An 11753-nucleotide genomic window follows, 5' to 3' on the forward strand; every position below is an offset into this window, starting at 1 on the left:
AATGGGGATGCTAACGCAAGTGAAGTTCTGCTACAAGATGGCGGCACGCGGCCGACTTCAACTTCCGGTCAACTTCCTTGGGCACTGGTTTATGCACTGTTCAAGGCAAGCGCGAGCTCTGTGGGCGTGGAGAATGAGAATTAAAGGGCCAGGAGCCCTGAATCAGCTCATTTATAATGACGCCCCAAAATAGGCAGTTAAAAAAATGAATAATAAAAATCTATGGGGTATTTTGAGCTGAAACTTCACAGACACATTCAGGGGACACCTTAGACTTATATTACATCTTTTAAAAAAAAGTTCTAGGGCACCTTTAAGCAAACTTCTTTCACGTTGCATTAGTATTGTTTGTAGAATTTTGAAGAAAATAATGAATTTAATCTGTTTTGGAATAAGGCTGTAACAAGACAAAAAAAGTGTGAATATTTTATGAATGCACTGTGTATATAAAACTAGGTACTAACTCTGAACCTACAAAGGATTCAATTTCTTTTTAACATCACAAAACTGCAAGGGGACATCAATGATTGTCATCAACTGTAATTCATGGGAATATAAACATTTTGAACAAATCAAAGCTAGCATAAATTACTTGGAGATAAATAGCTCAAAGTGTTGCACTAAGCTATATTAATTTTTTGAACAATGTCTGGAGACATCCGTCTACAGAAAGTTAACTCTTGAGCATGCAGTCATCATCAGGGCCAGAGCCTGTTATATAGGCAGTATAGGCAAATGCAAAGGGCGCAATCTCGCTAGGGGGCGCCAAAGAGGCCGGATTTAAACAGTAGATATTCAGTGTTCAGTAAGTATTGATCTGTTGTTGTTCTGATCAGCTTCAGTTCTTCTCATTAAAGTCTCTAATGAGCTGCTGATGTCAATCACTGTTAATAAATCAGAGATGATTCAATGATGGAGTTTATCAGATCTGAGTTATAAAATTAACCTCAGGAAACAATATGGATCTGAAATCAGAGATTCTCTCAGTTGATTTGAATAATTTTTTCACAACTGTTAAAGGTTTGTTCTATTTGTTATAAATGAGTTAATTTATTTTCATCTTAGATTGCATTTTTTTTAACATCTTCAACAGAAATTATATCAGTAGCTTTTAAATGAGGAAAATGTATTATAATGAGACTCATTGTTGTGTATTTATGACTGATATGAGTTTATGAATATATTCTTCCATTAGGAGATGATGAAGATGAGCTTGATATGAAACATCATCATCATGATGATCTGCTGACAGATGAATCAGAAACACAGTCTCTGGTAAGAACAGAAATGATTCTGTCAGAAAGAGAAACAGATCTTCAGTGTGAAACGACAGAAACTGGAGAATAAAAGTCATTCTGTCATAAACTCCATCAATAAAAGCACAATCACAGCCTGCTTTAGGATATTAAAGCTGAAACTGAAGAGATCTTCATTCAAACCTTCACAATAATATCAAAACAGCACTAGTCATATTTTAGATCAACACTATTTGACTTCAATAATATGATGTTTGAGTTTCTTTACATGAATCTGGATCAGGATTATTTCAGAGAGATTTATTCTTCACTTTTACATTTATTTGTACAGCACTTCATTGTTTCAAAGCAGCTTCATGGAAAATGCATATTTCTACATCACAGTTAAGATCGATCAGTTATGCACAGATAATACAGTCACAGTTACAGTAGTGAACGTCACATTAATGATTTCATTACAGTATAGAGATGATAATGTTACACATTGTGGAGGGATCCAGGTGAGGAAAAGACAAATTCTATTCTCAGAACAAACACAAACTCAACACAACTATATAAAGGTTATTCACATGAGCATCTTTAAACTAAAGGATTTATTCAGAACGGACTGACCTACGTTCACACTGTCAGTCCAAATCCGATTATCTGTGTATCCGACTGGAATCTGATCTGAAATTATTGACATCCTCATTATGTATCTCAACTGTTTAGATCTGATTTGTGTCCATGTGATATTCTCACATGAAGTTGTGTTGGTAGACTTGTTTCTGCAGGAACTTTCAGCATGTTTTCTATAACAACGTCTGAAATTTATGTTTTACATGCCGTGAGAAAGTCACATAAACCACACAAAATCCAATCAGAGTGGTCAGACTGAAACTGATTTCCAGAAATGATTTTTGAAGAGGATTTCAAACCATATATATGAACGTAGTGTTGTAATTGAATTATTACAATAATAATAATAATATATGATACTTTCTTCCTTACATCTGCAGTAATACTATCGAGACTATCTACATATTGTATGTACACTGGTTAATAAGGATCAGTTCATTAGTCTGGTTATTTGTGATCAGATGAGTCTGTAAAAGCTGAAACCATCCAGAAGTGAACAGACTGTATTCTGATGATGATGATGATGTTCTGGTCTTCATCAGTGATGTTGTGTGTTCTTGAGAACATGATGAAGGGTTTTGATGAGAGAATCTCTCCTCATTTTTGACATCAGAATCAATCTTTACAGGATCTTCTGGATCATCTGAGACTAGAAATCACAAATATATATCAGATTATTATTGGATTTGTTTTTTGTTGTCAATCTATAACACATTCTGTCAATGAAACACAATCACAGATCTGTGAACTTTCATCTGTGACTCTGAATCTCTCTGAATGTGACACTGTGACATTATGAGTGTAAAACAGTAACAGGAGATCAGGTTTGGTTGAAACACGTTTTGTTTCAGCATCTGTAATTTTTGATCTAGAGAGCCCAAAACATTTACACAAAAAGTACCCACATTTGCTCACTGCAAAAGGCACCAATTCAAACCCCTGTTAGAATGCCTCAGCCCTCATGAGTTAACCACTAGAGTGCAATGTAACCATTAGACAAAAACAAGAACAGAATCCAAAAGAACTACACAAAAAATGTCTCTTTCTGTGATTGACAGATCAAATCCACTGTTTGACTCAAGTGTGTGTGTGTGTGTGTGTGTGTGTGTGTGTGTGTGTGTGTGTGTGTGTGTGTGTGTGTAAATTAGTCTACTAGAACAAACTTCTTTAGCAGTATTTATGCTTAATGAACATAAACTCCAGTGTACCTGTGTAAAGAACATGAAGATCTAACAACAACAACAAAACTGTAAATTTGTGTGTCTATGTGTGAATATTCTTAATCAGAATAACAATGTTTTTATCCCATAGAGTTCAGGCTTTTTGGGTCCAGAAATGACATTTTACACACTTCTTTTGGTTTTGATCTGAAAAATGGCCTCATACAGACATTTATTTGTCATATATTTTTTTATTGTCTGTTGAGTAAGAATCCTCACCAACACTTCTCAACTGATCTGATGTGACCTTTTGTTCTTTGAAACCTCATCAGTTCCTTTTTTATACACTGTGGAAACGTTTTAAAGACAGTGGACAAGAACAACATGTATTATTTGTGAAAAGATGACTATCGGTGCATTCCAAACGGGATATATCGTCATCCAAAGGGCACTTCGGAGTGAAAATAATCATGGCTGCCATATTGAAGGGTCCAAACTGAAGTGCTCAAAACGGGCCACTTCAAAGGGCCCTTCAGAATGAAGGATTTCAAAGGGAACAACTGATGGACACTTCTGACCCCATGATGCTTTGCACAGGGATATTGTTTGATGTCACAGAATGGGTACAGGAGGTTATAGGAGTTCGATTTTACCTATAAATGTATGTATAGTGTTTTTCTATACTACTGTAATATTTATACAAGTTAGATTTGGTACATTATTATGGTCAAAATGACATTGTACTTCAACAAAAATACTTTACAGCTCCTTTTATCAGTCCATTTAAATGTTTCAAATACATAGACACAATATACAATATGGTGCGGGAAACCAAAAATAAATAAATATATAAACTAACGTTAAACAAAGGGCGCAGCTTGCACAATCTACTCCTCCTTGATTGTCTCGTTAAGATGACGCTGAAGTGCGTTCCAAAAAAATAGTTTTTTTGACCCCTACACTCTTCATCCCTTTGAAGTTCTCACTCCGGAGGGTAAACCCTTTGAAGGGATTAGGGCACAGGGATGAGCCCTTCCAAATGGAACGCAGGGTATCTTTGATCAGCTTCAACACATGCGGTTTTCCTTTTTATTCTATCATTTCTTTGCATACACTGCATCACATCCTATTCACCCTCTGCCCCCTAGTGTCTATATGCAGGAACTACATAACACATCAGAATTACAAATCTATATTCAACAACTTGAATATTACACAACATTTGGAGCTTTTGAAAATAATCAGTCGTTCTTTTCCACTGTCTTGATATTCTGTTATTTTTCTGAGAAACTACAATTTATTCTAATCTAAGTTATATGATTTTCTCTGCAAATGTTTACTAAACAAACTAGTTATAGTTATAAAAAAAAAACAAAAAAAAAAACTTGACAGTCATTAAAATGGGATCTGGGAGGAAGTGGGTAAATAATGAAATAGTCATATGACTCCTATCTTATCCCTGATTGGTGGTGTAACAACTGTTACCATGTTACAACCATCCAGACTTCCCTGTATATCAAGACAATGAGAGTCATAAATATTAAACACTCACAGTTTGGCATTATTCCTTCCATACTGACACATTTAACAGCTCTCTCTCCTCTTCTCTCTCGTGGTCCACTGGTTTGTGTCTCCATTTCTCTCTCTGTCTTCTTGTTTTCTGCTGCTCTGTGATTTCTGAGGCTCCAGCAGTTTTCTGGATGTGTGATTTTCTTTCTCCACTGCATCTGAATCTGTTCAATCACACAGACATAATATACAACATAAACAGTTTAAAACAGTTAAAGTCAAATTAATGTAGTATCAGAGAACATTAAGATGCCTAGCTGAAATCAAAGAAAAGTGATTTTGTAAATTGAAGTAAGTTACTCTGATCAGTCAAACATCATTGTCTAGAGCTCTTTGTAAGTGGCCACTAGAGACCGCTATAGGTAATTAATTCACGGTCTTACAGGTAATTCATGTGACTGGGTTTGAGGCTTTGAGCCCAGGAACTGCTGATCGGTCCGTGTACGTTTTGATAGTTTGTTTTCCAATTTGAAATGAAATACGCAGAAACGAGAAAACCGTCGTTTCCCGTTTTTTCGTTTGTTAAAAAAAACGGAAAAACGAGATTTTGACTCGATTTTCGTTTTTTCGGGTCACGGATAGAAAATGGAAACACGACTTCAAAACTCGTTTTCCACATGTGGGCGGTCATTACACGCCCCTTTCAGCCGATTGGTCAATCAAATCTGAGCCAGTGACGTCATCTTCAGTTCGTTCAACAAAATAACAGTCCTCTGCCGCTATATCAGTAGATGTCATAAATCGGCTTTCTTCTGTGCAACCTAACGCGTATTTCACAGAAATATTTATTTCAGAAATGTTAATCAGCACACAGACTGTTGTAATGCTGTTTATAGTTTAATATGCATAGTGAAACTACCCACACAGAGGAGCGGATGAAAAGCACAGATAAAAAAAAAAAAAAAAAAAAAAAAAAACTACAGGTTTTATTTTATTCTATTTTGAATAAATAGAATAAATCACAATAAATAAGTAGTGTAAGCAATTTTGAAAAACGAACAATAGCTCATCTCTCTTTATTTATTTTATATAGCTAGCCTAACATTGCCTGCTGAAATGTTAATAACCCTTTGGTTAAAAGATTGAGGGAATATGTAAAGATCAAACATTAAAGATCAAAATTACAGCTACATAGCTATTTTAGTTATGACAAAAATAATATATAAATGTTAAGCCAAAACGAATTAATTTAAAGGTGAACTGAAACAGAAACCGGCGTTATAACTAGGCTACCTCTCTAATTTGACACAAATCCAAATGTTTCAATATTCACGATTTGGAGGCTAAACTATATTTATTATTTAAACGCTTTTATTGTAGCCTACACAGACTACTTAAAATAAGCAGTAGGCCTATAACTTTTTATATATTTGGTTGAATGTATATATTTTGACAGTTAACAGGCTGTGGTGTCAAGTTACTAAAACTGATGTTGTGTGTGCTTGAGGCGCCGACGCGTTCACTTGAATTTTCTTATAAAAGCGGAAACAACTTAATACTTAGACATTTATGGTCAAATATATGTAACACCATTCGAATCTGTGAAGGGTTAAATAGGCCTATTATTTTTGTACGCTCACAATAAAAACAAAACATTGCTCGTAAAATAAACAAAGAAATGTTCTGCCGTCTTGGTTTCCTTTCTGTGAACTTCTCAAAAATGAACCGACACTCATATTGTCGCATTTTTTCCCTTTTCATTTTGGTAATATTAATTACTTAAGTGAAATAAATTTCGCGCATAGACATAGGCTATTTATTCCTTTTATATAATTGAATCCTTTGTTCTCCGTTCACAGAAGCGCTGCAGGTGCGTGATGATGATGAATCCTCATGTTCTGTTGTTTATTCTGGTATTTGTTTATGTAGGCTAAAACTAAACCCCTGGAATTTTTTAATGATTCACAGACATTTATCAAATTTCGTTTAATTATAATTTAATATAGCCTAATCTTATCGGTTAATGAAACGATGATCGCGTCAGTTGAAAGTCAGGGGGAAAAAACAGAAATTATATTGACAAAGCAACAATAATTTTCGTTTAGTTTAAGTTTTTCAAAACATCCACAGAACTGCATACAGTAAATTTTCCCGCTGTTTAAGCCACGAATATTTACAAAATAAAATGATTACAAAGATGATAAAAGATAATAAAATAATTACAAAGATAATAAAACTTCCATGTTTAATATACGAGAGTTTTTGTTTTGCTGTTGTCCACTAAAGCAATTGACGCAGAATCGCCAATAGCCGTTAAATCGAAATTGAAAGTAAAATGTTCAGGGCCATTTATAGCTAATTCATTCAAAAGCGAAGGAAAGACAGAAAAAGTGAGGATAGCAAGTAAACTGTGACATATAATAGTAATGTTCACTGTGTTCATAAAAGTGTTTAATTTAAGAGATAAAATCTGTATGGCCATTTATAAGCTAAGGAAAACTAAAAAGCCCCCGATGGTGATAACGTTATTAGGTGTTGCCACCTAGTGGATAGCCTATTTTCTAATATGACTGCATAGTCTACTGCAAGGAATGCGTCTGCTAAATGATTGAATTTAAATGTATAAAATGTAAACAAAACATTAAAATAAGAAAAAAAAATGAGTGCAGTAGCCACTGATCTATAATAGATAGCTAATAGTCTATCATTATGTATAGCCTATTGATCGGTAGCCTGGTAATACCAGACTCTGCTACTTCACTTTGCTTCGTAGACAGAGTCTGGAATGGCATAATAGAGAAGTGTTTTCTCTCTCGCTAGGGGGCGCTTGTCTGAAGTTTAAAATCATTGGTTACCCGTAAGCCAATCAGATACGTTTAGTTATGACGTATGTTATGCGCCTGTACAGCCGCATCGAAGCACAGACATCATGCATCGAACTCAAATCTGTTTAAAGATTTAAAGACTTAAAATGTTTATCAAACACTCTTCTTGTTCTGGCTTCAGTTTGAAAAAGAGTTGAATGTTCTCCATAACAGAGCGAATTGCATCCCGTGTTTCGTTTCCCATTTCCGCGGTCGTTTCGGTTTTCGATTTCTCTAACCTACAATGTAAAACTCGGCGCTTAGCATCTACGTCACGGCTCTCAGCCCACCCTCTGTTCGTTGATTGGCCCGGCTGTTTCCAGACCGGTGGCAAACAGAAAGCTCTGACGCTGTATCAGACTGAGTACAGAAGCGAAATGAAATTGAGCGGAAGTAGGAAGTCTGACGTAGTCAGGCTAATTGATCGGTGGTAGTAGCCCAAAGGATGTCATGCGCTTGGTAACAGATGTAGAGGCATTTACAAAAAACAGCTTAAAAACAGACTTAATTAAATTGACTGTAGGTTTTTTTAAACTTTTTTTTTATCTGTGCAAACATATTTCTGTGAAATACGCGTTAGGTTGCACAGAAGAAAGCCGATTTATGACATCTACTGATATAGCGGCAGAGGACTATTATTTTGTTGAACGAACTGAAGATGACGTCACTGGCTCAGATTTGATTGACCAATCGGCTGAAAGGGGCGTGTAATGACCGCCCACATGTGGAAAACGAGTTTTGAAGTCGTGTTTCCGTTTTCTATCCGTGACCCTAAAAAAACGAAAATCGAGTCAAAATCTCGTTTTTCCGTTTTTTTTAACAAACGAAAAAACGGGAAACGACGGTTTTCTCGTTTCTGCGTATTTCATTTCAAATTGGAAAACAAACTATCAAAACGTACACGGACCCTGATCACTCATCATATTTCTCTCGTCTCGTCTATGTAAGTTAACACAGTTTGTGTAATCCTGGTGCTGTTCTCTCTGCTCTCTGTTCTCTCTTTTTTACATTTTGTTAAGTTGCTTTGTCTTATGTTCACACTTTGTGTGCTGTTTAGCCCAGAGACCATAAAGCTAGCAACTAACCCAAGAAGCAGGAAGCCTAAAGTTTGCAATCTTGGTCAGCGGAACGTGCTGTGTATTTTTAGTTATTGTTGTTAATGTGTAGAAAATGTTTAAGGATGTAAATGTCTACAGCATTGACTGTTACCGGAAAATGTTTTAAGTTTCACATGTTAATTGAGCCAATTATTGTTTTATGTTTTATGCCAAAGGCCTATTAACCTACATGTTTACTTTTAGATTTCACGGTGCTTATACTGGTTATAGAAGAATAAAAAACAACTGCACCCATTACAGACTCTCTGCCTCGTATTCTAGAAGCCAAGGGCTGCAACACTCTTAAAGAGACAGTTCACACAAAACTTGAATTTTAACATTTCAGTTTCATACTGTAATACACACCTCATTAATGAATAAATAAAAACTTTTTGTGAAACAACAAAACAGATAAAGTGTTTTATTCACCTTGTGATGTTCTGAAGAGAGTAAACATCCACACAGACCTGACACATGCTGAAATGAGGATGTGAGAGTTTTAATCTCATGAGAATACACAACAACACAACAGGACAATCAGATCTACAAAGGAGTGGTTTGTATGATTGGCTGAAGATGTTCTCTGCACTTTGCTATCTCTAAATAATCAGCTGCACAGCAACTTTCTCATGACAGAAGGAAGTTCACAGCTACTTATCCTTTGAAATCTAAAGTGATTATTGCCTCGGCCAGCAGCGCAGTGGGGAGGACACGAGAGAAGAGGACTATGTGTTTGGTATGTATAAATTGTATTACTGCATTTACAATGCTTATACTCATTTTTGATAACATTTTTATTTTGAAATGTGAAAGCACAGCAACTGACAAACTATTATTTGACGACAAAAAAAAACAAAAACATTTAGGCAAGGCTGCTTGCACACCAGTCTGCAAGTATGCAGACTTGAATAAAACTCTCATTTCAATAAATCTACATTTTGACATATGTAGAATGGATATTATTACATAATTATTGCAGTGCAAAAACTGTGTATCAACAGTAGTTTCTTTGTTTCAGTTTCGGTTAGTGAGCAGCAGCTGGCATCTTCTCCAGGAGGCAGATGGGTGATGCTGAGATTCTCAACACAGGTGACACAAAATGATGCACATAAAAGGAATTATACAAATCTGGAGGATGTAGATCCTGTTTAAGATTGTAATAGTCCTGTCCTAAAAAGGATTAAAACTGATCAAAATCACAAACCGCCTCTTTTTTTTTGTTTGTTTATTATAGCACAGACAACATATACTATAATATATCACTTTCAGCAGTGTGGTCCGATATCTGAAAATCTGATCTTACTATCTGGGCTTTTTTGTCCCACACACACACTTTGGAAATGTCTCCCTGCTGGGGTTTCCCTCAATACATCATACTCCAGAATATGGTCCCCTGCTATCGGGACCTACAGAACGCTTAACTTATCTTTATAGACTAAATACGGTGATATAAAAGTCCACAGAACTCACATAGGCTACAGGCAAGCAGATTGTCTCAGAATATGGATGTAATGTGCAAAGTTTTACGCTAAGCGTTTCCCAGTGAAACACTGGCATAAAGTTGTCTTGACATTGAACCAGAGATTTTATATAATAGGGAGATGAGAGGGTCTGTATTTCTTATCATTGGAGAAAGAGTAACGACTAACTTAATCACGTGTGGCACCTCTCAGCCTATCGTGTAATGGCAGTGACATCAGTGCCTTCTCTTAAAAAAAATACATTTTTATCAAGCTAAAATCTACACATAGTTGCCAACGAAAGTTTAGTGTTTAGTGTAAAACATGCTGAAGATTGGCAAACAGGCCGTCGATTAATTAAATGATTAGCTATTTCCCCACAAAAGCTGTTTAATCAGCATAGTGAAGCCTCTCATCCATTGACTTCCATTCAAAAAACAGCCTCTGATCTCCTTCCCTGCGTACCGCCAGAGGCGGAGTGTTAACATTAGCCGCTATGCGCTTTTGGCTAAAGGTTGCAGGCATGCCTTCCAGTGGCTTTGATTGAACGTTTGATTGAATTGGCTTTGATTGAATATTCGCAAATTTAGGGACCGTCTCCAAAGATACACACAATGTTTCTAACTTCAATAGCATTTGAAGAGAATTACAGTCATAAAACCAACTGTAAAGTGTTCATGAAGGTTTCAAGAATGATGCACACCGCTTGCTCCATTGATGTAAATCCGTTTTAATGAATGAAATGAATGACTTGCTCTATCTGTCGCTCTGCTCTTTGTTAACACACGCTTGCACCACCTGCTGGGGTTCTCAAATGGGGTTCTTTATGTAATCTGTTTAAAGAAAATTGTATATTCTTTTGTGGGTTAAAGGTTCTAATTCAACCAAGGTAATAAGAAACAAAGTTTAAAAAAACTAGAGATTATGAAGTGACATCAAGGAAGCATTATTAGTCCTATTTTATTTAATATCATGATTAATGATATTTTTGAAGGAATTAATCAGGATATTAATAAAGCACTACACGCTGATGATGGAATATTGTGGAAAAGAGGAAGAAATATTACCTTCATTGCTCAAAAAATTCAAAAAGCAGTAGGGAGCATTGAGAGATGGTCATTAGAATCTTGTCAGTTTTTTACTCGGAAAAAGATAGGACCAGATGTTCAGTTGTATATAAACAGCCATTGGAAAGAGTGGTGGAATTTAAATATTTAGGTTTATGGATGGATTGTAGACTGACTTGGAAAATACATATAGAATTTATAGAAAAGAAGTGTAATAGGGTACTTAATCTAATGAGATGTTTAGTAGGACAGGATCGGGGTGCAGATAAACTATCAATGATGGGAATATACTATGCACTTCTTCGCTCCTGTAGATTACGGATGCATTGTGTATGGGTCTGCATCTGCATATTTGCTAAAGAAATTGGATGTTATTCAATATAGAGCATTAAGATGCATTCTAGGAGCTGCTAAAACAACACCAGTAGCAGCAATGCAGGTAGAGCTATCAGAAATGCTTGTAAATTTGTGCCGTCAAAAACTATCTATGGCATATTGGATAAGTTTAAAGGGCCATAATAATAGTCATTTAGCTAAAGAAGTATTAGAGGAAAGTTGGGAGATTAGACAATTACATGGTACAGGATTTGCATGGAAGGTTCAGGAAAGGGCAAAAGAAATGAGGATAGAATCAAAAAAATTTGGACCAACTATAACAATATGTCCAATACCACCTTGGTTGTTAAGTGAACCACAAATTGATTTGACAATACATGACAGAG

The 11753-nt window shown here is 35.7% G+C and overlaps 1 long non-coding RNA gene across 1 annotated transcript; it reads right to left on the reverse strand.

Annotated features, from left to right (window-relative positions):
* Positions 1–1559: 1559 nt before the first annotated feature.
* Positions 1560–9869, reverse strand: LOC125252879. The gene is made up of 3 exons (XR_007181299.1): positions 8934–9869; positions 4587–4767; positions 1560–2523 (listed from the first exon to the last, which is right to left on the reverse strand). It is a non-coding gene; the product is annotated as an uncharacterized LOC125252879 (long non-coding RNA).
* Positions 9870–11753: the final 1884 nt, after the last annotated feature.

The sequence above is a fragment of the Megalobrama amblycephala genome, linkage group LG18, assembly GCF_018812025.1.
Source record: "Megalobrama amblycephala isolate DHTTF-2021 linkage group LG18, ASM1881202v1, whole genome shotgun sequence".
In the NCBI taxonomy this organism is placed as follows: domain Eukaryota; kingdom Metazoa; phylum Chordata; class Actinopteri; order Cypriniformes; family Xenocyprididae; genus Megalobrama; species Megalobrama amblycephala.